The sequence below is a fragment of the Lissotriton vulgaris genome, chromosome 2_1 (assembly GCF_964263255.1).
Source record: "Lissotriton vulgaris chromosome 2_1, aLisVul1.2, whole genome shotgun sequence".
NCBI classification, from domain to species: domain Eukaryota; kingdom Metazoa; phylum Chordata; class Amphibia; order Caudata; family Salamandridae; genus Lissotriton; species Lissotriton vulgaris.
The window spans coordinates 91,293,342-91,318,440 of NC_141687.1; the positions used below are offsets into that span (position 1 = coordinate 91,293,342).

The 25,099-nt window shown below is 45.8% G+C and overlaps 1 protein-coding gene across 3 annotated transcripts in view; it reads left to right on the forward strand.

Annotated features, from left to right (window-relative positions):
• The first annotated feature begins 11,256 nt into the window (after positions 1–11,256).
• The window catches only part of PAFAH1B1 (platelet activating factor acetylhydrolase 1b regulatory subunit 1), a 526,691-nt gene continuing 512,848 nt past the window's right edge, over positions 11,257–25,099 (forward strand). Inside the window, exon 1 of one of the 3 annotated variants that reach the window (XM_086954518.1) lies at positions 11,257–11,426. The gene's annotated coding sequence lies outside the window, so the exon portion shown is untranslated. The remainder of the gene's footprint in view (positions 11,427–25,099) is intronic. The other 2 variants (XM_086954520.1, XM_086954519.1) reach the window with 2 other exon arrangements.

Consider the following 25,099-nt stretch of genomic DNA (forward strand, 5'->3'; position numbering starts at 1 on the left):
CCACTCATTATTGATGACCAAGCAAGTGAATGTGAGTCCATGGCTTCCTTGATGGATCTGCCTAACAGGGAACAAGGACCTAGTATGTCTCGAATGGGAACTCAGACTGGGAACAAAGACGTACTAATAGAGTCTTCATCAGGAACTCAAAGTGCGACAGTGGTAACTCCCGAGGAAATAGAAAGATGGACCTGAGAATTAGAAAAGGGAACCCCTCCTCCGAAACCACTAGATATTTATAAGCTAAGAATAGAGCTAGAGGAACTGAGCGCAGGGAATGTGGGTTTAGAACGATTGAATGTCCGGGAGGAAGATGAGTTGTTGTTCATGTGCAAACACCTTACTAGGAACGCCAAAATATACTATGACAAATTAATGGACACGGCAGTTTGTATGGGAATAGATATCAGCAGATCCAAGGTACTACAGAAATCCTATAGGGTAGAATTTTCAGACAAAGATCTAGAAAACCTGAATACCGCAGGGAAGAAGACGCAGATTAAAGAACTGATAAACTTAGCACAGAAATGGGGAGATCTAGACAAGTGGAAAGCCAGATGGGCAAAGAAAAAGGAGGATAGCAAGGAGAGACCACGGACTGCTGAGTACGTCTTACAAGAAGCTGACAAACCAGAAAAATTATGCCCCATGAGAGAAGTCCCAGGGGGAAAATATGTCCATGTCCCTTGGTCCAGACAAGATATAGTATCTTTTACCAATGACTTTCCAAAATTACGGGAGAAACCAGTCGATTGGTACCGACAGGTCGAACGCTTCATAAAAGTTCAGAAATGTCTTCTGAAAGACCTGGATGGTTTTTTCGACATTGTGGTCCCTGTAGATTTGTGGACCGACTGCAAAATTGAAATTGATTGGCCTAGCGAAGAATATGCGAGAGACGAGAAAACAGGAGCTCCCGCACCTGAAGTAATGAGGAAGTATGAGCAAGTCATACAGTACCTCAAGAAGAAGGTGCCCGCAAAAGAAACTGATTGGACCCGCATAGATAGAACTACCCAAGAGCGTGATGAATCAGTCCACTCCTATTATGAAAGGTTACTGCAGGTCTTCAAAACTTACAGTGGAATCGATAATGTGGACATGAAGGATATGACACATTTCTGTTATCGATTCGTGTTAGGATTAAGACCTGAAATATCCCAGTGGATTAGGGATAACAAAATCAGTTGGCAAGGGAAACCCATTGATGATGTTCTCAAATATGCCAAATACTGCGAAGATGAGATCGAGAACAAAAAGAAAGCCCTAAAGGAGGAAGTAATGTGGGCTCAGGTGAAATTAGCTGAACAACAAGAAAAACAGTTAAGTAAAATGACTAACAGTAATAATGCTCCAAATCCGAATGCTGGGGGTGGAGGCAGGCCCCGGGTAAAAATGAGTAGGGAAGAGGCTATGGAAAAATTCCCCTGTCACGGATGTGGTCACATGGGGCATTGGAGAGATAAATGTCCGCACTTGCAGGCTGGTAATGCCCCCGTAAATGGTTTAAATCCACAGGTGCAGAAAGAGGGGATCCGAAAGACCCAACAGCAGGTAAATCAACCCCTGGTGCCACGCGCACCTAGACAGAATTATAGGAATCAGGGTCAACAGAATGAAAGGGTCGAAGTGTGGGAAGGAGAGAATGAAAGAAATGCACCCATTCCACAGTACCTGTTAAATGATACTTTTCTCTGTGATGATCAATACTGACGGGGCCTGAGAGGGGAGGACAAGGAGTGCGTGCTTGGCGCCTCCTTACCGGTAGACCAGACTGGACCATACATTGAAGGAAAGGTTGAAGGGACAGATGTCACCTTTCTGTTGGACACTGGTGCTACCCGTTCCACTGTGAGAACAGCGGACGTTCCTAACCTGCCCCTCTCGGGAGAAGCTATCCAAGTAGTGGGAGTTTCAAATCAGATAATCAGTACTCCGGTAACAGAACCTATGGAAATTTCCATAGGAAATTTCAGGGAAATGCACAGATTTGTGGTCTGTGATTCCAGTCCCGTAAATCTACTAGGACGAGATTTGCTGTGCAAAATGCGTTGCACCATCTTTTGCTCACCAAATGGTGTTGAAATTCAGACCCCAGATGAAGATGGCCTATATAAATTGATGTTACTAAGGCCCGACACAGAAATTAAGCCCATGTCCATTGAAAGTCTACCTGAAGAACTCCAATCGAGCGTAACACCTGAAGTTTGGGATTTTACTGGAAAAGATGTAGGCTTAATGGCAAATGTAGACCCAGTTAAAATAACTATAAAAGCAAATGCTGTATACCCAAATACCAAACAGTATAAAATGAGTGCAGAAGTGAAAGAAGGAGTCGCAAAGGAATTAAACAGATTGCTCAAAGCAAACATCATTCAGGAAGTGATGAGTAGTCCCTGTAATTCACCCATACTTGGAATTAAGAAGCCTAACGGAAAGTATAGGGTAGTGCAGGACCTGTGCAAGGTAAACCAAATTGTAGTACCTTGCTGTCCCATAGTGCCTAACCCCGCAGTAATACTGTATCAAATTCCTTGGGATGCGGAATGGTTCACAGTCATAGACTTGTGCCATGCGTTCTTTTCCATCCCATTGCATCCAGAAAGCAAATTCCTTTTCAGTTTTGAATTCAACAGCCAGGTCTATGTCTGGAATCGTGTCCCCCAGGGGTACACCGAAAGTCCATCGATTTTCAACCAGATTCTAAAGAAATGCCTTGAATCCCTAGTACTGCCCAAAGAGTCTGTCCTGGTACAGTACATAGATGACCTGCTGGTAGCATCTAGAAGTCAAGACGACTGTGTCACTGATACCATTGCCTTGCTGAATCACCTAGGAAAAGGAGGACATAAGGTCTCACCAGACAAACTACAGTTCTGCAAAACCTCAGTAAAATATCTGGGGCACCAGATAGAGAAAGGGATCAGGAAAGTTACTACAGAAAGAATTAAAATAATTCGAGAAATGTCACTACCAGTGACCCAGAAAGAAGTAAGAATGTTCCTAGGAGTTGTTGGGTACTGCAGACAGTGGATCGTGGGTTTCGCAGCTATAGCTAAACCCTTGATTAACATGACAAAGAAAGGAGCGGAAGACCCAGTTTGTTGGAATGATGAATGCATGACTGCTTGGGTAACATTGCGAAATTGTCTGTGCACAGCTCCTGCATTAGGAATGCCTGACTATTCCAAGAACTTTGAATTGTTCTGTGACACGAGAGACAATTGTGCGCTCTCGGTCTTAACCCAGGAACATGGTCTGATTAGACGTCCCGTGGCCTACTTTTCGGCCGCCCTAGATCCAGTGGCTGCTGGATTACCTGGGTGCCTGAAAGCAGTAGCTGCTACCTGTACAAGCCTAGAGCAGAGTGAGAACATTGTGATGGGACATCCTGTCACTGTATTTGTTCCACATTCCGTTGTGATCTTGCTCACCCGAACCAAGACACAGTATCTCACCCCTAGTCGGCTGACTAAGTATGAGAGGATTCTCATTGGTGCAGAAAATGTAATAATCTCCCGATGTAATATTCTAAACCCTGCCACTCTATTGCCCCTTCCCATTGATGTAGAGGCAGGAGATGAAATTGACCATAGCTGCATAGACTTGACTGAATTTAGCACAAAACCCCGTTATGATATCAGAGAAGTGGCCTTGGTTGATGAAGACCTCAAAATGTTTGTGGATGGTTCATGCTTGAGACATGAGAATGGAGGTTTGAGTGCTGCCTATGCTGTAGTCACTTTGGAAAAGACCCTGGAAGCTTCCTATCTTTGCGAAGTTAAATCTGCTCAAGTAGCGGAGCTCATTGCTCTAACAAGAGCCTGTAAAATTGGGAAAAACAAAAGAGTAACTGTTTATACTGACAGTCAGTACTGTTATGGGGTTGTTCATGACTTCGGCCAGCTCTGGTTGCAAAGAGAATTCATGACTTCCTCAGGTTCTCCTATCCGAAATGGAAAACCAGTACAAAACTTACTAGAAGCCATCCAATTGCCCAAAGAATTGGCTGTGGTCAAGTGTGCGGCTCACCGATCTGGAAATGACGAGGTGACAGCCGGAAACAGATATGCTGACCAAATTGCCCAGTACTGCGCCAGACACAAAATGTCCCTCCTAATTAAATTATGGGGAGGTGAAAGCAGCTGCCAACTGATGTTGTTTGAAAGATTGGGAACATGGGATGAATTGAGAGAACTACAACAGACCTCAGACAGGAAAGAAAAGGACATGTGGAGGCAGGATGAATGTCGACCAAGGGAAGGAGATGGTGTTGTGGTCCACGTGACTGGTATGCCTGTACTACCTGAACGACTGGTTACCGCAATGGCACGGATAATACATGAACCAACACATATTGGGAGGGATGCCATGTGCCGTATGTTTGAAAAGGTGTTCTACAGTCCAAAATTCAGGAGCACAGCAGACAAACTTTGTCAGAGGTGTTTAGTGTGTCAACAGTTCAATGCAGGAAAAAAGACAGTAGTGGAGCAAAGTACCATTGGGAGAGCAGAAGGTCTCTTCATTAGGATGCAGGCAGACTTCATAACAATGCCCCTGTGCAAAGGATATAGATATGTCCTGGTCATAGTTTGTTTGTTTTCCCGGTGGGTGGAGGCTTACCCAGCAAAGAAGAATGATGCCCTGACGGTAGCTAAATTGTTACTTAGGGAACTGATCCCCCGCTTTGGAATTCCTGAGACAATTGAAACAGACCAAGGTGGACATTTTTCAAACGAAGTCCTAAAAGAACTCTGCAAAGCATTCAAAATGGAGCAAAGGCTGCACTGTGCCTATCATCCAGAGGCTTCTGGAATAGTCGAGCAGATAAACGGCACTCTCAAGTCCAGGCTGGCAAAACTGTGTGACTCCACAAAAATGAATTGGATAGAAGCTTTGCCCATGGTGCTGATGAGCTTGAGAAGTATTCCAAACAAAAAGACAGGCCTGAGCCCCCATGAAGTGCTGATGGGATGAATGATGCGACAGGCATGGGTACCTGGACACAAACTGCTAAGTATTTCTGATGATATGGTGCTAGAATACTGCAGGCAGTTGGGTGACCAAGTGCGTTCTATCTCTCACCAGATTGGAGAGACTGCTGTCGAATGGCCTACAACTCCAGCACACAAACTGAAACCAGGTGATTGGGTGGTGTTAAAGAAACACACCCGGACGAGTTGCCTTGGACCGAAGTGGGGCAGGCCTCGACAAGTGATCCTTGTCACCACAACTGCTGTGAAGTGCGCTGGTGTACCAAAGTGGATCCATGCAAGTCACACGAAGAAGGTGACTGGAGAAAACGCGACTGAAGCCGGAGGTAGTCCAGCTGAGGAGACTCCAGAAGAGGGTCCGGATCCCGCTGACATCGAACTACCAGGCACAAGTCAAGAAGTTGAATGGTTTCCTGCTGATGACCAGGTTCTTGATCCAATAAGAACCAGAAAATACTCTTACCTAGGTAGTGAGTGGGACAGTGCAGGTGAGTCAGAACAAGAAGGAGAAGGTCAGATCATCAAAGCCATCATAAAATCTGATCAGGGAATAGGCCAAGTAGGGACAGTTCAAGTCATCGACACTCCTTTTGAGACAGAGGAGACTGGAAAGGGACAGATAGTAGTCAAAGCAGAAGTTCATGCGGAAGAAAATCAAGAGATCGAAGAGCATGAACCAGGCCAGTTAGTAATAGATGAACGTGTTCAGGAAGAAGAGTCCAGTGAATCACTAACAAACGAAGATCAAATACAGTCTAAACCTGAACTAGGTCAGCTTAAGGACCAGGCAGAAGAAATAGATGAAAGACCTGGAACTAGTCAGACAGGAAGGGAAAAAGACACTGCTGAAGCAATAGTGCGACAAAGAAGAAAAAGCAAAAGAGTTCACGAGGAAGAACAAGTTTCCTCGACTACAAACAGGATCGAAAAGAAGGATGAACCCCGATATGTAAAAAGACTAAGAATAAGAATAAAAACAGTCGAAGAAAAACTAAAGGACCGAAAAAGGGCTGAAAGTGAAGGAAAAGAAGCCCGAGGAAAGTCCATCCGAAAGGGCGGCAGAGTAAAGAAACAGAACAGACTGTATCGGAGCCCTGAGTGGACCTATTTGGTGTTGGAAGAAATTGATGAGCCCGAAGCTTGTGGCAAAAGCGACGAAGGGTCCATTGCTGATCGGAGTTCTGACGAAGATCCTCCTTGAGGTGAAGCGAAGTAAAACCTCTGCTGAGAAGAAACGAAGAGGGGTTGGAAAACGCCACCTCTAAGATAAAATGTCTGATTCAAATGTCACTGGAAGGTCCAGATTTAGCTGTTGCAAGACATGCTGTAAAATATGCATCTGTAGTGTAGTGGTACTAGTAATGATATGGATAGGATTAACAGTGTTTATACCTTTTATGATAAGCAAAGACCCTAACATATATCCTACAGACTTGACGACACAAGACGCAGAAGTTGTACATACTGAAGAAACACCACGAAGAGTAGAAAGACGTGACAATGCAATGAGTCTGAGACATACACGACCTGACTTAGAAGCATCAGATGAGGGAGAACTACATTATCACCAAATGAAGAACAGGACACACTTAAATGTTTTCGCAAACCTTTTAGTGCACTATGTAGAAGCTATGGAAATAGAAGATTGCTATGTCTGCATGATGCTACCTACTTCAGTAGCTGAAGGCGTGACATACCACCATTTACCCCTGACCTATGGAATTTCCTGTAGTATTTTAGCTAGTTTATTTTATAGAAGCACTTTACAGTATTATTACTCGAACACTGACGTTATCTTTTCAGAACTTCCTATTAGAGGGAATCTGAACCTTGTACATACACTTGGTGGAGTGACTCGCTACATGGGAGAATACTTCCTGACAATAGGTGACATAGATCTGAATGAAGCTCGTAGAGACAACTTGACGTGTTCCTTACATGCACAAGAGAAAATGTTCTTGAAAATGGCAGAGAAGAGAAGGGAAAAGTTTCAGAAAAAGGCAAATGACGAACAGAACAGAACCCCTAGATGGGCAGAAAACATGGATAACACCTCACAAAGCGAAGTTACTCCTGCTCTGTTGCTGGATTTTGAACGAAAAGGGAAACTCTGTCTTCATAGAGAAAAGACTAGTTATTATAACAATGTATTCATTGGTTCCAGCGAGTGTGAACATAATTACAAGGTAATTGGAGGTTGGGGTTTCAAAAATGGGTCAGAACCTGTGTTTCCAGGAATTTATTATATATGTGGAAACAAGGCTTATTTCAAATTGCCGGATCACTGGTATGGAAGCTGCTATTTTGGCATTGTCTTTCCGAAAATATACCATGTGAACAATGCAGCTGGAAGCAATGAGATTACTAATGGCTTAGTGCGTAGAAAATGTGAAAGTGTAGGAGAAATTATAGGTGATATCTTTAGTGCACTGATACCTGGAATGGGGGTAGCTCTGAATACTCATAGAATCTGCAAATTATCTACAGTAGTGGATCGGTTATCAACTGACACTGCTGCTGGATTTCTGATGATCAATACCGAAATGGTTGCGATCAGATCAATGGTTTTACAGAATCGCCTTGCTCTTGATACCTTATTGGCAAAAGAGGGCGGAGTCTGCAGGATGCTGAGGGCACAACATTGTTGCACTTACATTCCTGATAAAAGTGTCGAAATTAAGAAGTATATAAGAAACATTACTAATTTGGAAAAAGAACTCAAACCATTGGAGGTTGACAGTGCCTGGAAGAGACTGACTGATGGTCTCTCCTCTGTAGGTAGTTGGTTCTCTAACTTAGGTAAAAGTCTTATATGGAAAATACTGATGCCAATAGCTGGAATAGGTTTGATTGTTCTGATCATATTCATCTGTTGCAAGTGCCAGAAATGCAGAAAATACATAGTGAATAAAAGAGGAAAGCGAAAGGCTGAAGAATTAGAATTAGAAGAATTAAGAAACCAGATATATAAGAAAATAAAGAACAATCATACACACAGAGAGGCGGAGAGAAAGCTCAACAATAAGTTCATTGAGATTGAGATGGATGAATTGGATGAATGAAGTTGGCATCTGTTTTCATGTGTAGTGATGATAGTAAATATCATCAAAGAGGGGATTGATGGAGCAAGGATTCGCACGTAACGCGACTTGCTCTCTTTCATGAACCTCGCCTAAATCATAACGGTACTAACTCCGATTGTTTGTCATTTATTTGTATTTCCCCAACACACGGGTGTCCCTAGGAGGCTTGCCTATGTGTTTTTCATCGTAATCAAGCTTGCACATTAATAAAATGGCCGCTTTGCAGAAATCCAGTCTGCGCATGCGTCGGTCATACCCATGTGATGTGACGCACTCGCAATCTGGAGGGAAAAGTTCGCTCATGCGCAGTGGTGTTAAAATGGCCGTTTGTCACTAATCATGCTTCATGCTATCTTAAGCTGCTTTTGTCTATGCATCTTTTCTGCACTAACTCTTAATGCTATAAGTATTATAAAATAAGAGATTAAGAGTAGTTGGTCATGGTGTACAGTGTATTCATTTTATTCTGTGTTATTAATTTGTTTTCGCTTACTTTTCATGTACCGCGTAAATGAGGGCCTGGAAATAGGGATGGGAACCATTTTGAAGCTGACGTATCCCTCATCACGTGATCAAAGATCTGGGACGTGCAGCAATGGAACCTGGCCAGTTGGCCATTGAAAAGGGGACTGTCCTTTCCAAGCGCACCTTCGCCCTTGAAGACCTGCTATTTTTACTCTGAAATGTGCGACAATGTTGCAAACCTTTTCTTCACTATTGTACTTTCCCACACGTATGCCTGGGAACCCAGATGTTAGGGGGAGGGTAATGTCACGTGAAATACGTAATAGAAATATAGGTGGTGACAAATGTCTTAAACCACCTCCCTTGACCAATCAGAAGATGGGACTTTGTCATTTTGCAACATTTATGGGTGGTCTTGGGGACTTAAAACTGTATATATAGCCTAGCTTAGCTTAGAGAAATTGTCCGACTTGTCCGAGTAGCAGACCTGTCACTGACCCTACGAACTCTATAGGTGCCTGATACAGAGTGCTGCGGAGCATTCTGCCTGAAACTTTCCACAAACTCCGAGGGGTGGAAATTAGTCCTAAGTGCTAGGCGAAGCACTTTGCTGGGAGATTCGAAAACCCAATCGGGGTGTTGGCAGATTCCGTGCAGAAGAGGGGGTAACGCTGGCGTTGCATCCGATGCTGTGAGGGGTTGGTCGTGCCTTGGTGAACCCAGTCCTGACCCAGACCTGAGGGGTATCCTGTCCTGACTGTCCATGAGCTGTACCTGCTCACCTTCTGGTATTTTCCTGAATCCTTGAGGGTCCTTGTCCCGTTCTTTCCCAACTGACCCGTGGCCAGGGTTAGTCCTCATTCTCACCTAGGTAAATATTGGCATAGGTGTCTGTCTATACTATACCCTCAACTTTTCCTCCTCTGATTAAAGCAATCTTGCCTGTGATATTCTCCATTTCTCCTTTGAATGTAATTTCATGCAATTGATTATTAGTAAATGTTCCACTTTTACCCTTCCTATAGGACATTGTTAAACCCGACTGTTTATCTAGCTTGTTCCACTTATTCCCTTTCCCTTAGTATGGTTGCCGTGAAGTTAGAAAGATAGCATAAGGTTTAGGAAATAGTATAAAATTATTAGGTCATACATAAGGTCTTCCCCACGTCCTTGCCCTAGATTAAACTGTATTAGATAAATGTCCATTATGATTCATGCCCTATAGTGTTCCCTTTTACTCTATGTTACTCACTTTAATCCATAGTTACATTCTGGTTCTGATACTAATCCTTGATGTATTACTTGGCATTTGCCTACTTGTAATGGCATTTTCGTTCTAAACTTATACTATATAAAACCCTTAAAACCATCAAGGTGTCTGTGGTCATTATACATTAAAGAAATACTAAAGGTATTAAATGTGTAAAGTAGAATTTTCTCCCTTTTAGGAAAACCCTTATCACCTGTCCACTGCTAGCTCCTGATCCGTCAGGAGTAATGTGCCTGTGGTAAGTCAGGTACATGAATAGTGAGTGGTGTAAGAGTCACCCACTCGATTACTGATAGTAGCGTGATAGAGGTTTCACCCGGTTCATTGCAAAACACGGTCATCATATGCACGCCAGGGCCCAGTGCGTGGAAAATTTGGTAAACTAGTGACCCGGGTGACCCGCGCGCTCTATCAGCGAGACTACAGCTTAATAGACCGAGTTGCACCATACCTGGAGGACCAAAAGAGAATGCTAAAACAAACTGTAACAAGCAGGAAGTGGGATAAGGGAGGGGGTGGCAAATAAGGAGCACTTTTCTGGCCGCTTTGATGATCTCAGTGGCCACGCGCTCACTGAGAACATCAAAGCGGCCACGAAAGAGCCCCCAAAGGCTGCAGGCGGACAAATGTTGAGCGCGCCCGGCGCACATGCACTGTACCCGATCCACCTGCAGACTTTGTGGGCATCTTTAAAAGCCCCTTACTAAATTCTCGCAAAGGATCGCTTACGCGATAGCTATAGCGAGACCTAACATTATTTGTGCAGCTTGTGCAGACTCCTACTTCTCACAACAATTACCAACCTAAGATGGCCGCCATGCAGCTGTCAATCCTTGAGGAGCTACCACATCGTCCTTCTACTGTGTCTACATCGCCTGCTCGCTGGAGTCTAAGATCTTTGCCTCCGATCCATGCAGTGGGTACGCGAGTCAAATACGTCAGCAGGAAAGCGCGTGCCCTTAAGTAAAGCGGGCTCCCGCCTGAAGAAACAGCTGCTCAATACGTAACACTAGAACTTGTTGTCACACTTTCTCGGTGACAGTGGCGATCATACAATCGCAAAGCCTACTGGCCCAAACCATCTCAAAACAACTAGCAAGGTTTGTTTTGTCTTGCAAAATGAGGTCTGGTTACTTGCACGTATAACCATAAGGTATATTATAGAAACGCTGTTGTTATACACTTTAAAACGTGACTCATCAGTATATAAAGCCTATACGTCCACAGGTTTTAATACATAATTATAGACTCTTATTTTGGCATTTTAGTATTTTAATGATAATACTTATGTTTTTGATTTGGTAACGCATTTTCCAACATGTCTACCCAAATTACGTGGTGCGTCCTCCGGCTCCGGATAAGCACAGGTACGCGCAACCGGTGTTTGCGTCTCGCATAATGCGCGCCTGCGTAGTGTCTCCTGATGGCTCTCCTTAGCCGCGCCTGCGCACTGTCTGCCTCCTCGCCCTGCCGGCTGCCGCTAGCCTCCCTCAGCAGTTGATGACGTCACGGCGCTGAAGGCTGACAGCCGGGCAAGCAGAAAGCGGGAGCGGCGGCGGCTGCGGGGGCTCAGAGCGGCGCCGGGGAGGGAGCGGCCGGGCCCAAGCCCGCCAGGTGAGGCCTGGGGCATGCGGGGAACGACCCCACCCTGAGGATGTGGCACCCCCTCCCCTCCACGGTCCGCGCGCAAAATGGCGGCCGAGGCCGTTGATGAAAATATCAAACCCGGCGTCTGGAGGAGGGGCGGGTGACAGGGTGGGAGAAGCCCGAGGGCGGGGTGGAAGGGATTCTGCCACACTGGTCTGGTTGCGCTATGAGAGATTGGGGTGCGTGTATGGTAGGTCACTAGTTATCTGATGGGCCCCTCCCTGTGCGGAATGGGATGACACTGTCTCTTCTGTCTGGAAGAGTATCCCATCAGAGGGCGAGGCCCTGCACCATCTCAGCTTGGCTGCCTGCTCAAGAGTCCCATAATCTGATCATTTCTCCATCGTATTGCGCGACGTTTTGACCTCCAGGTTCCCATGCCTCTGCCTCTCCTCACTACCTGTGCAACCTACCAGCATCTCGCTGTTTACACCAGGGCTCAACAGCCTCTGTGTACCCTTCAGTCTACGCCCCTCTCCAACATGACTTCACAGCTAGTAAGCGCCCTGTGGGTCCAGTCATAGTGTCTGTGTCCTGTTACTGTATGTGTTTTAATAAATCAACATCTCGCTGGTGCCAAGCGTAGGCTCCTCAGTCTGTATATGCCACCTATTTGACTTCACATCCAGTATCCACTAGGTTTTTATGGTTATATTCTCCTCACCAGTGTGTGTGTGTAACCATCTATCACTTCCTGTTAATCCTTGGTTCCCGATGGGGTGCAGGACCACTCAACCAGTGCAATTCCTGCTTCATTAAGCACCCCCCCCCCCTTTGCCCCATCAATATGGCTCAACTATTCTTTAGGGTCCGTGTCCTCCTTACCTCTTCGTGTGCAGCCTTCCATTACCTCACGGTTTTACCTCTGTGAACAGTTTATACTACCCCTCTGTTTGTGCCCTTCTCCAACATGGCTCTACATGTACTATCGACCAGACACCTGTATCCTTATTCGTATTGTGTGTCCCACCAGTAGCTCAGTCTGTGCTACAGCAAGTCCTTTCTTTTGTTCTCTTCTCCAGCATGATTCCACTTTGAGTTCTGTGTAGTTTCTTATTTCTGTACCCTACTCAAGCTTACAGTTTAAGTCACCAGTTTGTCCACCATCAGGACCCCATTTTCTTTGCTGCTTTAGGACCCGTCACCCTGTGTACTCCTTCCCTTATTTATCTGCCCCCTTCCCAGTCATTCACGTCTATGTGAAATTAGATCAGTGAAGTTTCTCTTATGTGACTGTAGTGATCCCTTGTCGAGGATGTTTTTGTCAGTGTGGCCATAATAACTTATGGACGACACTTTTAAAACCGTGTGTATTCCTTTATATATGCAGATGGGCTATTTCTGTATTGTCTTGTGTCCTTAACCCGGGAGTGTTCCTGGCGCCGTGACCTATCCCGTGGGAATATACACCATCATTGAGCAACTTTGAATCTTCCCTGTGACATTTGACTGTGAGGGAACCCTAGCTTTCTAAACTATCCTAGGCCGCTACTGCACGCAGTCCTAGACTTGCCCTTCCAGTCATGTACCTGGCGTGTCAGCACTGTGACCTAGACATATCAGTCCCTAACTTTGTATTGCATTTTCTTATTACTTTTTGACTGGGTTTCACATCTGCTGTGCGCCCTTAAACAGTTGCAGGCTTGACAATGCATTAACCGGTACTCCTATACTCGTACACTTTCAGAGAGAGGTTTAAAACGTGACAAGTGGAATGGTTAAATTAATCTTAGTGACTGATAATTACTCTACTCTTCATTCTTACTTACTATGCTACTACAGGCAGGAACTGACTAAATGCAAATCTTCATTATACTCCTCTCTAACGGATATATGAGCCATAGCTGCAGAGAAAGTCCCCTCAGTATTGGACAACAAGCAACTTAACACATTGTTCTTCTGTGGGTTTACCAGTGGCTGAGACTAAATCCGACATTCATTCTGTTACCTTTGCCAATAAGTATACCTTATTCTGTCCTCAGATTTGAGGTCCGCTGCTTTCCCTCTTTTGCATAAGCTGATATGTATTCTCAGATTTTTCGTTGGCGCCCTTGTAGCCTGACACCGCCTTCCGAACTAAGGCTGAGGTCTTGAATAACTCCCATAGTGCACTTAAACTTGCAGGTCAGTGTCATGCCTACATTTCTATAGTCGCCTTGTGAGACGGGGGGCGTGTTCTACCTCCTTTACATTGCGACTTTTTTTTGAGTCCGATAGGATCACCTCGTTCCAGGGGTGAGGGTTCCCCTGTATCCACTCACCGCCTCTTCTGGTAGTCAAGCTTTCATAGCAGGCACAGCTGTTCATTTTTGGGGCTCAGACCTGCTCTCACATCTGTACTTCATTCTTCTTGTCCAACTGAGGCTCAGTCTAGCTCTTGTTGGCCACATCCCTACACCTCCTAGGGCAAAAGCGGGGGTCTGCACTAACCATCCTGAATCCTATTTCCAGCTGCAGGAAGAGCTCTTACATAGTCTCCTATCCTCATATAACCTATTGCTCATCCTAGCAGCTATCCATTGTGCCATGGCATATGCTCCAGCCCCTATATTTTCACATTTATTATTGCATGTGCCTAGACCTAACCTCAATTGCTGTACCGTTAGCTTTACCTTTGACTCAGTCCTGCCCTCAACCTCTGTATCATTACACTTTTTTGGGGTACAAGTCTGCTCTCATCACACTTTGTATAGTGCTCTCATGAATCCAGAATGCGCATAATCTTTCAGCACCTGTAACTTAAGATATCAGTTGTCATTTTCTCTATCTGGAAACAACCTGCTTGTGGCTCATATTTCCTCATCCATGTACCTTTGGCACAAGTTGGAGGGTGTGGCTTATATATGCTGTAACATCCCGTGCTATCACACCATCCTCTGGGATACTGGGTTTGATCTTTTCCCCCTGTACCTTAAGATTTACTGTTTGGGTCAGACGGCACAGCTTGTACTCAAGCTATGCTCTAACCTTTTGTACCTTTTGCAGGCAAGCTGGGGCTCTATTCAGCTTTTAGACTGTTTGTCTTTTAACTCCCTGACTGGTGTATCAGATGGCGCTGCTTTGCCCATCTAATACATACAAATCTTAAGCTACAGCCACCTGGTTGCAGCGCCCCATAGAGTTCAGGTGCACCTTCACCCTCGCACTAATCCAGGGTTGGAGCTGAGCCTAACTTTAACCCCTCTACATGAACATCTCTCTCCTCCCCAATTACTTTTTTGGATTTACGCTCAGCCCTTCTGTTCTTTTCCTTGTACTTAGAGCTACTGGAATTATGCAGTTTATACCACCACTGCATTTTTCAAGTAGTAATCGATTTCCCTTACTTGACCCACATTACACTATCTATTGTATAAAAGTACATATTTTTAACAAGTAATGTTTGTAGCTCAAATGGATGTAAGGTTCGTAAAGAAAACTACGCACTGCTGGTGAATTGTAGATGTAGTCACTTCCTAAAAGTTACTTGGCCACCTTTCCGTTGACGACTGTGTTTAGGTGGTAAACTGGTACTAATGAGGTGGGATTGTTTAATGGGCCGGATGTCCCCACTCTATGAACTGCCAAAAGCTTTGGTCTGCATCATGGCAGAACTTCTTAAATATTTAAATGCAATTGCAAGGGGATGGAAGTAATGATTCTGTCTTTATCTTAAAAAAAATGTTCTTCCCCATTATTTGTTTAAAATCCCGTTTAGTGAGAGGCGTTGTATTCAGAGCAGTAAGGGACAATTGGAGCACTGAATAACATTTATGCTTTTCTTTTTATTGTCTGCCTTTCACCTTAGAGTGCAATCCTATCAGTTGTAATTAGGTCCTGTACCATTTTATTATTTTGTGTCTTTCGTAATGGAAAAAATTGTGTGGTCTCGGGCAAAACAAAAATAGAAGACGATTTCTTAAACTAACCCAGCTAGGTATAGTAGAGGTGTCTGTTAGTGGACTTCTTGTAACCCAATACATTACTCTTTTGAGTTGGACCTGACAACGGTAATGAACTTGGTGTTGCTGAGAAACAACTCTACAATTGGACTACAGGTCTATAGTAAACCAAAGATCATTGTCAGTATGATGTCTAGCTCAGTGTAGAAAGGGTCATTTCAGAGTTTAAGCTTCTCTGTAGATGTTTTATTGGTTATTCCAAGTTAAAGTTTCATTATAATTTCATAAATGGAATCTAGTTCCATTACAAAAACAGCCAGTGTGTGTGTTGAACAGAAAAATCTGCTTCACCAGTGCCACATTATGTAAATGTTAGTGATCTCCTTCCCATGCTTAATTATAGTATTCACGACAGTGATTGTTCAGTAAAAACTAATGTGCAAAGGTGTTTATTTCACATTGATACTGTATTGTTAATCAGTGAATTCTGGAAGATTTATATGCTTTGTGGGCTGGAAAAGAGAATTGCCGATTTACGTAATATGGCCTTAGTGAAGTGAATTCTTCCGGGAAACACATGTTTGCCGTTTTCATAATGGAATTTAAGTCGAATTACGAATTTATGAAATTGTGTTGGGATTTGAACCCCTTGCTGTGGTCTGGTACCTCGGTGCATCTGCTCCCGTCACACTTTACCCGAGGTGTGTGCTTGTTGTTAGCTTCTTGCGGCCCTTCAGATCTTTTGTGTCCACCGGTAGCTCGCCTGCCGGGGGCTGCTGCTCATGCTCAAGGGGACTGTCACCTCTTCCACCCCGGGCAGGGTCTGCTGTCTGCGCTCCCAGCCATAACTCCGAGGAGGGGCTCCTTTTTGTTCACTCTCTGATATGACTTCCGCTTTCAATCCCGAGGAGAGTAGCCTCGCAGCTGTTACACAGGGCCTCCTGCCTCCAGATTGTCAGGTGTTTTTATCCTAGCTGGCTGTTAGTAAATACACGGGGTGCTGTTCATGGCACGCCTGTGTGCGCCCTCACTGTCTGATCGTGTGCCGGAGGGAGGGGTGGAGGCTGCCACAATACATATTCTCGTCTCCTTTCATTGATGCGGACGCTGGCTGGTCCTTTCTATGCCTGTTTTGGTTTTGGTTATGCGTGGATCTGATAAACGGAAATACTGTCCTATTGTTGCATGTTTAACGATATTGACAGCTCAGCGATGCTCGGTAAGAGAGCCCCAGTTTGGGCGAGATGGCGAGGGGTTGAGATATGCATGTCATCGCTCGAAGTCTATAGCGCCTATTTAGCCAGGATGCTTACGGAGTGCAGATAGCGCTCCCGATGGACGCTGGCTCTGCCCTTCCCCGCCCAGTAAGCGCAGGATGCTGGGCGCAGCCCTGGAGGAGAGGAGGTGGAGGGTGGGGTTAGCAGGCGGCAGCATTTCTGGGCTCGTCGCATCTCATTGTTTTGGCAGCGGCTGCTGCGGAGGAATGCCCGGTTCCTGCTCGGAGAGTCCCCCTTCCTGTGTCCGGGGTGCTGATGGCGGACGGATCACGTGAAGTATAGACGAGGATTGTTCTTGGCGGGGAGCTGCCTCGCCCCTCTCTGCAGCTGGAGCCTCCCTGACCAAGTGGCATGCCAGCGAGCCAGCCCCTGCACTTGTTGAGTATGGTCCAGAGTGCCTGGGCATGCCCTGTGAAGGTGATTTAGTCGAATCCGACCCCTATGCTTGTGCCATCAGAGGGCTCGCTTCCCTCGGTGAAAGGACGTGAGATGTGCCCGCTGGCATGGAACAGTACATTGTGATGGTACTTGGGCGGCTCTATCTTTTGTTTGGCGATGCATTTCTTCTTTCTGATCAGGCAGTGTGAGGAGGCACCTCGTAATCGGTGAATGATCTGCTGTTGCCTAAATGTGTCTGGCAGGGGGGTTTGCAGTAGTCCGCTGCGGTCTGTGATGTCTTAAGCGGTGATGCTTTGCTGGCGAGTGACATGTCACCTAGGTGCTGTAACACGGTAATTAGTGCATGTAAACCGTTTCTGAAATAAGGATGCAGAACACTGCACCTCAAGAATACTTGTTCGAAACATTGGCCAGTGTCCTGTTTACAATGCACTTGAAGCTGGGCCTGTCTAGACAGGGCTCTATTAACAACGCTGTCAGCTTTCCCCCCCACGCGACCTCACCTTGTGGAAATTCCTTTTTAGTTTATACCACGAATTAACATTGTTGCCCACCTACCACCAAGTGTCATGCTAAATCCTGCGTATTTTGTTTTTGGTACCCATGTTTGTTTTTATTGTTGGACTATTTTCGTCCGTAAAAACTTCTATTTTCTCCCAGTTTTTATTCTTGACGTAGGGGTATATTTTGCGATTAGGACCGTTCATAAATGTATTCGTGCTGAATGTTGTACCTATTGGGTTATTGCGTAACTTTTTAAAAAGTATTTTTTTTATTGAAGAAACAGATACGGTGCATTCACCACATTACCAATGAACAATCACACAACAAGGTTATGTAATTGACATTATAACACAGCCTATTCGCCACTGTATACTGTGCCTGCATCAGCGCTCCCCATTTCTCTTTTTATTATCCTGTCACTTCGTCTATGCCCTCCGGCATCACCTGGGCTGCCGAGACATTACATGGGTGCCCTCTGTATTCATTCCACTTGTTCCACACCTTCCCCCATTTCTGGGGGCAGCCTCGGTTAGTACAGGCAGTGTTTCCCCCCCACCATACACCAGTCCATGCCTCTCTTCCAGTCATTCAGGGACATTGTATCTGAACCCCAAGCCTGTGCAATATTTCTCTTGGCAGTCATTAGTGCTAGGGCTACTCCAGTCTGTTCTCGTCTCCCCTGGTCTGTCACCTTCCACACATTGAGTAGACACTATTTTGCTGACATGAGAAGCTCAACCCCATATTACCTCATTCAAACACTGTGTTATTGATACCTAGTAGGATTGGATTTTAGGGCAGGACCATATTATATGAAAGAATGTGCCTTACAGTCTGCAACCCCTATGACAGTGTGTCCGCTCGCTTCCCCATTACCGACGTAGTACACAAGATGTAGGCTCTATGGAGGATTTTGAGTTGCACCAGGCGGAAGTGGGATCTAATAGCAACCTCCCGGGGAAAAGCAAGTGCTTCCGACCAGTCATCTTCCTGCATATCTGGAAAGTGTTTCTCCCAGTTCTCCCCTTAGTGGATTAGCATATCTGGCACATTATTTTACTAATTTCTTGTATGTTAGCGAAATCGCCTTTTGTGTGATATGTTCCTCAAGCAATCTATTCTCATGGAGCGATGGATCTGGGAGGGTCTCTCCCTTCGGTAGCACTTCCTGTAGGATGTGCCAAATTTGTAGGTATCGAAACGCCTTGGTTGGGGGCTAGCTTGTAAGATTTTTGCAGTTCTGCTAAGGATATTATGCCCCTTGCCGCCCATACGTCTCCCACAGTCGAGAGGCCCAACAGGTCCCACTTACCGACCCCTGCTTTTTACCCAAATTGCAGGGGTCAGACTCCCCCAAGGGTGTTGCCTGAGTGATCGAACCCTTCCACCCCATTCCACGATGTGTACGAGTGCCAAATTTGGATTGTGAGTGCAGATGGACCTGTCGGGGTGTTTCTTCGGAGGGGTATAGAGGGCGCATAAGTATCCTCTCAGCTGTAGGACCAGATGGTCCATCCGATATGCTGGTTCCGTCATAATTTGGAGAATCCACTGATTGAGTACAGTCACTTGTGCTGCTCAATAGTCTGGATATCATGGAGCGATTTGCACCCCCCAATCATACCATCTCCTGTTTAATTTATTGAGAGCTATTCTTGGTGCACCACCATCCCACAGCAACGTTCAGATCACACCTTGTATGGTTTTAAAATAGTCTTCTGGGAAGGGAGTGTTTTGGAGGATGTAGAGAAAGCGTGGTAGCGCCCTAATTTAAAAAAGGGTCGCTCTGCCCAACAGGGAGAGAGGGTGCGATCTCCAATGGTGCACCTCCTCTTTCAGTCGGTTCAACTGGGACTCAGATTTCTTAAAATAAATAGGTCTTGGTTATTTGTAATTAAGATTCCTAGGTACCAGAAACTGCCCGTTACCACTTGTGCCTTGCAATTATTTGCTATTCGTGGTGTTGGCCTGTGTAGATGTGTAGAATAAAGAACACTGATTTGCTCCAGTTAATCGTGTATCCATAGTATTTCCTGAAAGTGATGAAGACCTTTAGGATTCTAGCAATGGTGTCTTTCCAGTCAACTGTCCATCGAAGGCCTCTTATCATTTGGTTCACCCCCGGATCCAGACTACTTTTGGCTCTAGTGCCAAAGCAAATGGGGGGGCAACCCTGTCAAGTTCCACGTTGGAGCTGAAAAACCCATAACACCCTCCCATTTGCCTTCACTTGGGCCTTGCCCAAAAGCCAGACCCATGTCCGGAACCGAGGTCCCTCCCCAATGTGCTCTAGAACCACAAAGAAAAATGGCCATTCAATCATATACTTAATGCCAGTCTGGATGCGTTAGAGCCGCTGTTCAGATATGTTATCCAGCTGTCTTTCTCTTCGGCCACTCTCCCAGGCGACTGGAAGAAAGCCATAGTTTTACCAATAAAAAAAAAACCTAATGTAAGTCAGGATATAATGGAAAATCTCCGCCCAATATCTCTTCTACCATACTTAGCTAAAGTGACGGAAAAATTGGTAAACACTCAGCTCATGGAATATTTAGAGGCAAACAATATGTTTCATGGCTCTCAGTCTGGCTTTCGTAAGAACTACTCCACTGAGACTGCCCTGCTGAGAGCAACCGAAACTTTACGGATGGGTGCTGATGAGGGGAACACCATGGCACTTATCATGCTAGACCTCAGCGCCGCGTTCGACACCGTAGCTCACTCCACCTTGCTACGGTGTCTGAGCAGCGCGGGGGTTACAAAGGCAGCTTGGAGATGGCTCAAGGACTTTCTCTCGGACCGTAGTTTCCAGGTTCAGAGAGGTATGTTCCTCTCCGACAGTGTGGCCTTAGAACAGGGGGTGCCTCAGGGCTCTGCCCTGAGCCCCACCCTGTTTAACCTGTATATGGCTCCATTGGCAGCGGTTGTTCAGTCATACGGCATAGATCTTGTATCTTATGCCGATGACACGCAGCTGCTCATCTCCCTGTCACAGTCTCCGAAACTAGCAGCAGCCAACTTTAAAACCTGCATGCAGGAGCTTGCTGGCTGGATGAATCAGCACTGCCTTAAGCTCAATGGGGCTAAAACGGAGGTGTTAGTGATAGGGGGAGATGGGGCGAGCTGGTCTCATGAATGGTGGCCGCCCTGCCTTGGCTCTCTGCCCATCCCTTGCAATGAGGCCAAGAACCTGGGGGTCTGGGTGGATCCTAAACTCTCGTTTGAGAGTCATGTGGACAAGGTGGTGGGGAAATGCTTTGGGGTTATGAAGACCCTGAATCGCACTTTGGACCTACTGCCTCTGGAGGCCAGACGTATTATGATCCAAGCTCTGGTCACCTCTCGCATGGATTATGCGAATGTGCTGCTATTAGGTACTACGGAGAAGAACTTGAGGAGACTGCAAGTGCTGCAAAATACGGCGGCCCGGTTAGCCCTCAGACTCCCTAAAAGAACAGCATCCAAGCCTACTCTGGCTGCCCTTCATTGGCTGCCTGTGAAGAAAAGAATCCTTTTTAAAGCCCTCCTTTTCTGCTACAGGATAACCTCGGCAGAAGCGCCAGGGTATCTGAAGGATCTGGCCATCCCCTATCGTCCCCAAAGAGCACTTCGCTCGGCGGGTATGGGTCTCCTGACAGTTCCTCGTGTTAGAAAGGCCAGGATGGGAGGCCGCTCCTTTCGGGTGCTGGCTACCGCCCAGTGGAATAGCCTTCCACTTGGGATCAGACTGGCCAACAATGAAACCATGTTCCGGAAACTGTTGAAAACACATCTGTTTGCTATGGAGGGATAGATGATCCTCCTCCTTTCTGACTCTTACTCCACAGCGCGGGGACACGCCGTGATGGCGTCACCAGGCGCTTTAGAAATTCCTTTATTATTATTATTATATTGAAGGCCATACGGGCGTCGAGAGATGGTATTACAGCATCTTCTTGTATTCTTGAAGCTGGACTAACGGAGCAAACTGTTGTGCTCATACCACAGCTTTGAGCAGTGAGCTGCGAGTCGCGCTGCAGGTCGAGCCTGGCTTGTTGCTGCGTGCTGTGTGATCCGGTGCTGCTGCGGATTACCGTTCTCCCCTTGCCGCTGTGCTGCCGCCTGCCGGGGCGTCCGCTGCCTTTCCCCTGACGGCTGCTGCTCTAACGCTGATCGCCGCCGCATCTCCGCCTCGCTGCACCGCCTTGTTGGTTGTGGTTGCAGTCCGTGGAGGCTGGTGGGGACTAGGAGCAGACAGGCTGGGAGGTAAGCCGCAGGGCTCCGAGAGCTTTGACTGTTTGGTGGGATCTAAGTGGCCGGAGCGAAGGTGAGGCAACGGGGAGTGAATCCCCTGTGAGGACAGGCAGAGGAGCAACAACCGGCCAGCAACCGCGGGGTGAGGAGCTCTCAGTCCTCAATCCTCAGACTTACAAACTCGCCAGAACTTGTTCCTCTTTCTTTCTTTCTTCACTGTTGAGAAATACCCGGATTGCTTGGGGGTATTGAGTCTGCTGTTGGAGCCCCCTCCGATTCTGCTCGTGCTCTGGAGACACGCCACGGGCAGGCTGCTGATTTTTTACTTACCTGACGGGCAATCCTCCAGTTTGTCTTTTGTGCTGCTGCGACCTTCCCACCTCTCACGGCCCCGCTCCACGGGCGCGGTTCGCAGAGGGAGACTTGGGGGCAATTTACCCGGGAAAAAGAACTCGCACGAACTTGGGACTGCGAGGACCAGCATCCACGGCGGCATTTGATGAGCCGCAGCTGGTCCTCTTCCCGACTCCGCCCTACTAAAAGACTTTCCTCGCACGCGGGACGCTCGCGGGTCGGAGCATGGGCAAAGGGCGGGCCCTCTGAGGCCCTCAGAGGCACGAGAAGGCAAGGCAAAGCCAGTACCCTAACATCCCAAAACAATACTAGCAATATCCTCAGCGGGATATACGGTAATTACAGAACACTTGTTTATAGACTCTTCACCCCTCCCCCATTCCCGGTATCCAGGCGGGGGTCAGCTGGTGGGATACAAGCCGCCGCTGAATCGCCCAGGTCCTTGGACTCTGAGGAGGTTATCAATTTTGTTGTTTTTCCCAACGGAGCATCTGGAGGGGAATTAGGCTCTTACTTGATTTGGGACTCTGTGGGTTTTAGGAAGGGACTCTCTTCTCCTTTTCCTATGCCCTCCACGACCAAAGAATAAGGGGGATTGTGTTTCCTAATTGTGTAGTGTTGATATATTTTGATTGTTTTTTCCCGCCCCCGCTCTTGTTTTAATCTTATGATCAAGGGAGCAGTTTGGTTTTCTTGTATGGTGTAAAGTAGATATCCTTAATTAACTCCCGTTACTTTTTATCGAGTGAGATGATGGCCAAAAAATTAAGATCAGGGAGAATTTTAGTAGGAAGGACATGCTCAAAAACCAAATCTAACCCCCTTCGAAATAAGACTAGCCATGTAGCCCATTTGAAAGGCACTTGTCAGCTTTTTAACCTCTGGGAAAGAATAAAGCTATAATGGTGGATCCTATATCTGAGGATATTAAGACTCCTGAGGCAAATAATTCAGGTATGTTATCTAATACAAAGGGAACGGTGACTTTAAATAGAAAGGAAAAAGAGGATAATTGTTTAGTTGCAGCAAGAGTGGAACTTGCATCCTTCGAGAATAGTTTCTCGCCTCCTCTATTCTCAACAAAGGAAAAAATATAGATCTAGTTCCAGAAGTTATTATAAAAACAAGGAAAGAGATAGAATATGACATTCTGCACAACACGAAAATTCCTCAAGACAATCACCCCTCACTGAATGCCTCTCCTCTGAGAGGATCTCTTAATAATGGCCTGTCGCCCATGGTCTTAGATAAGGAACTCTGTCGAAGATTTATAGATGCCAATCTAGATAAGGTCCAGACTGACCTAAAAACACCGGCAACATTAAACCATGCAGGCCTCCACCTTTATAGCAGTACCCCCTCTAATGCCTCTCACTCAAATATCTCAATGAGTCCCAACCTAAATCTAACTGGGATAAACACACTTCAACCACATGGGATGGACAAACCTGTTTCAGACTCTTTCTTCATTAGAACACCTACTCTCGTCTATTTTGCTATTACTAGAAAAATTTGTTGGGGGCTCCGACTGTGTACTAGAAACAGTGACTCAAATCTTGAAAGTCTTGCTGTGCAATCGACTTGAGAAGGATATGAATCATGACGAAGTCCCAAAAGATCAGGCTCCTATAGCTCAAGATGAGTCAAATACAGGAAAGGAGGATTCTAACCCATGTCTTACTCCTCCAATTCCTATTTCTAGAGCTCCAACGTTAAATTGCTCAATAGATGTTGATTCTGAAATAAAGGTCCCAGGGGAGTCGTCCCCAAAAATTGGAAATGATCTCTTTCCGATTTTCAATAGGCAACAAGGAGAGGGAGATAGGGAGGCATTCGTCTTAGAGGATAATAGTAACAAAGGGAACCGAGAGAAACCTAAAAAGAATGGGAGGAATAAGAGGAAATTAATAAGACGGATAGAAAAAAATAGGCGGAGGAAAATTCTTTTTGGAAAACACCCAAACTCTTCTACAAACAAAGAGTTAGATCAAACATCCCAGGCGGTCGCTGAAAACGAAAACAAATCTGAAAATAAGAATGTAATGGAAAACATAATTTCCCCGTCCTCGGTTGTACCAGTGGTTACCCCCTTCCCTTTTCCTCCTATAACAACTGTTACTAATCACTTTTGTCAACCATTTGGTTTGAACAGGGATGCAGCTGGAGCTATTGGCTCGGTACCTTTGGGAAAGGAGTACAACCCTCCAGGACAAGTAAATCCAACTCTCAATCCGTTGGCGACATCCTTTGCGGGAGTAGTCATACGAGGCATATCGCTAAAAGAAACTAAGGAGGAAAGTATTGACACTCTTTGGCTAGAGTTTTCCCCCCTTTTTGATGCGGAGTGCACCCTGCATAGATCTCTTCTTCTCAAATACTTCCAAGAATCGGCAAACTTGACATTAATACAATCAGCTGATTTAGACAAGGTATTAATATTAAAGACTGAGATAGGGATGATAACCAGGGTGAAGTTCCAGTCTAAACTAGTAGCAAATTTAATCTTGCAACGCTCTGAAGATCTCCAGAGCAGAGGGATAGACGTAATACCCCTGGTAGGGAACACTGGACAAGATAGAGTTTCTAAACTTTCAATCCCCTCAGGGCCCCCTTTTTCAATGTTGCAAGCAGCTACTGGTAGCAAAAAGCAGGCTGGCGATCTTGCGGATTTAAAAATATGTATGTCTAAGGACCTTCGTTTAGTGTCCTACGTTAATCCGCCCTTACCATCGCGGCAACTTAATTCTGGAGATGAAAGCCATCGATGGAACTGGCTACCTGGAGTTCTTGCAAGAAAACCCCCAAATATCCATGTGTTAAATCCGCATTTTTAGCGACAAGATGACAATAATATCTTGGAATGCAGCTGGCTTAAAAAATAGTCCGGAAAAAATGCAATTTCTCCTGTCTTTGGAGGCAAACATAATATGCCTCCAGGATACATGGTGCCCGGATAAAATTCAGGTGGGGAAGGATTATTTTGTATTAGAAG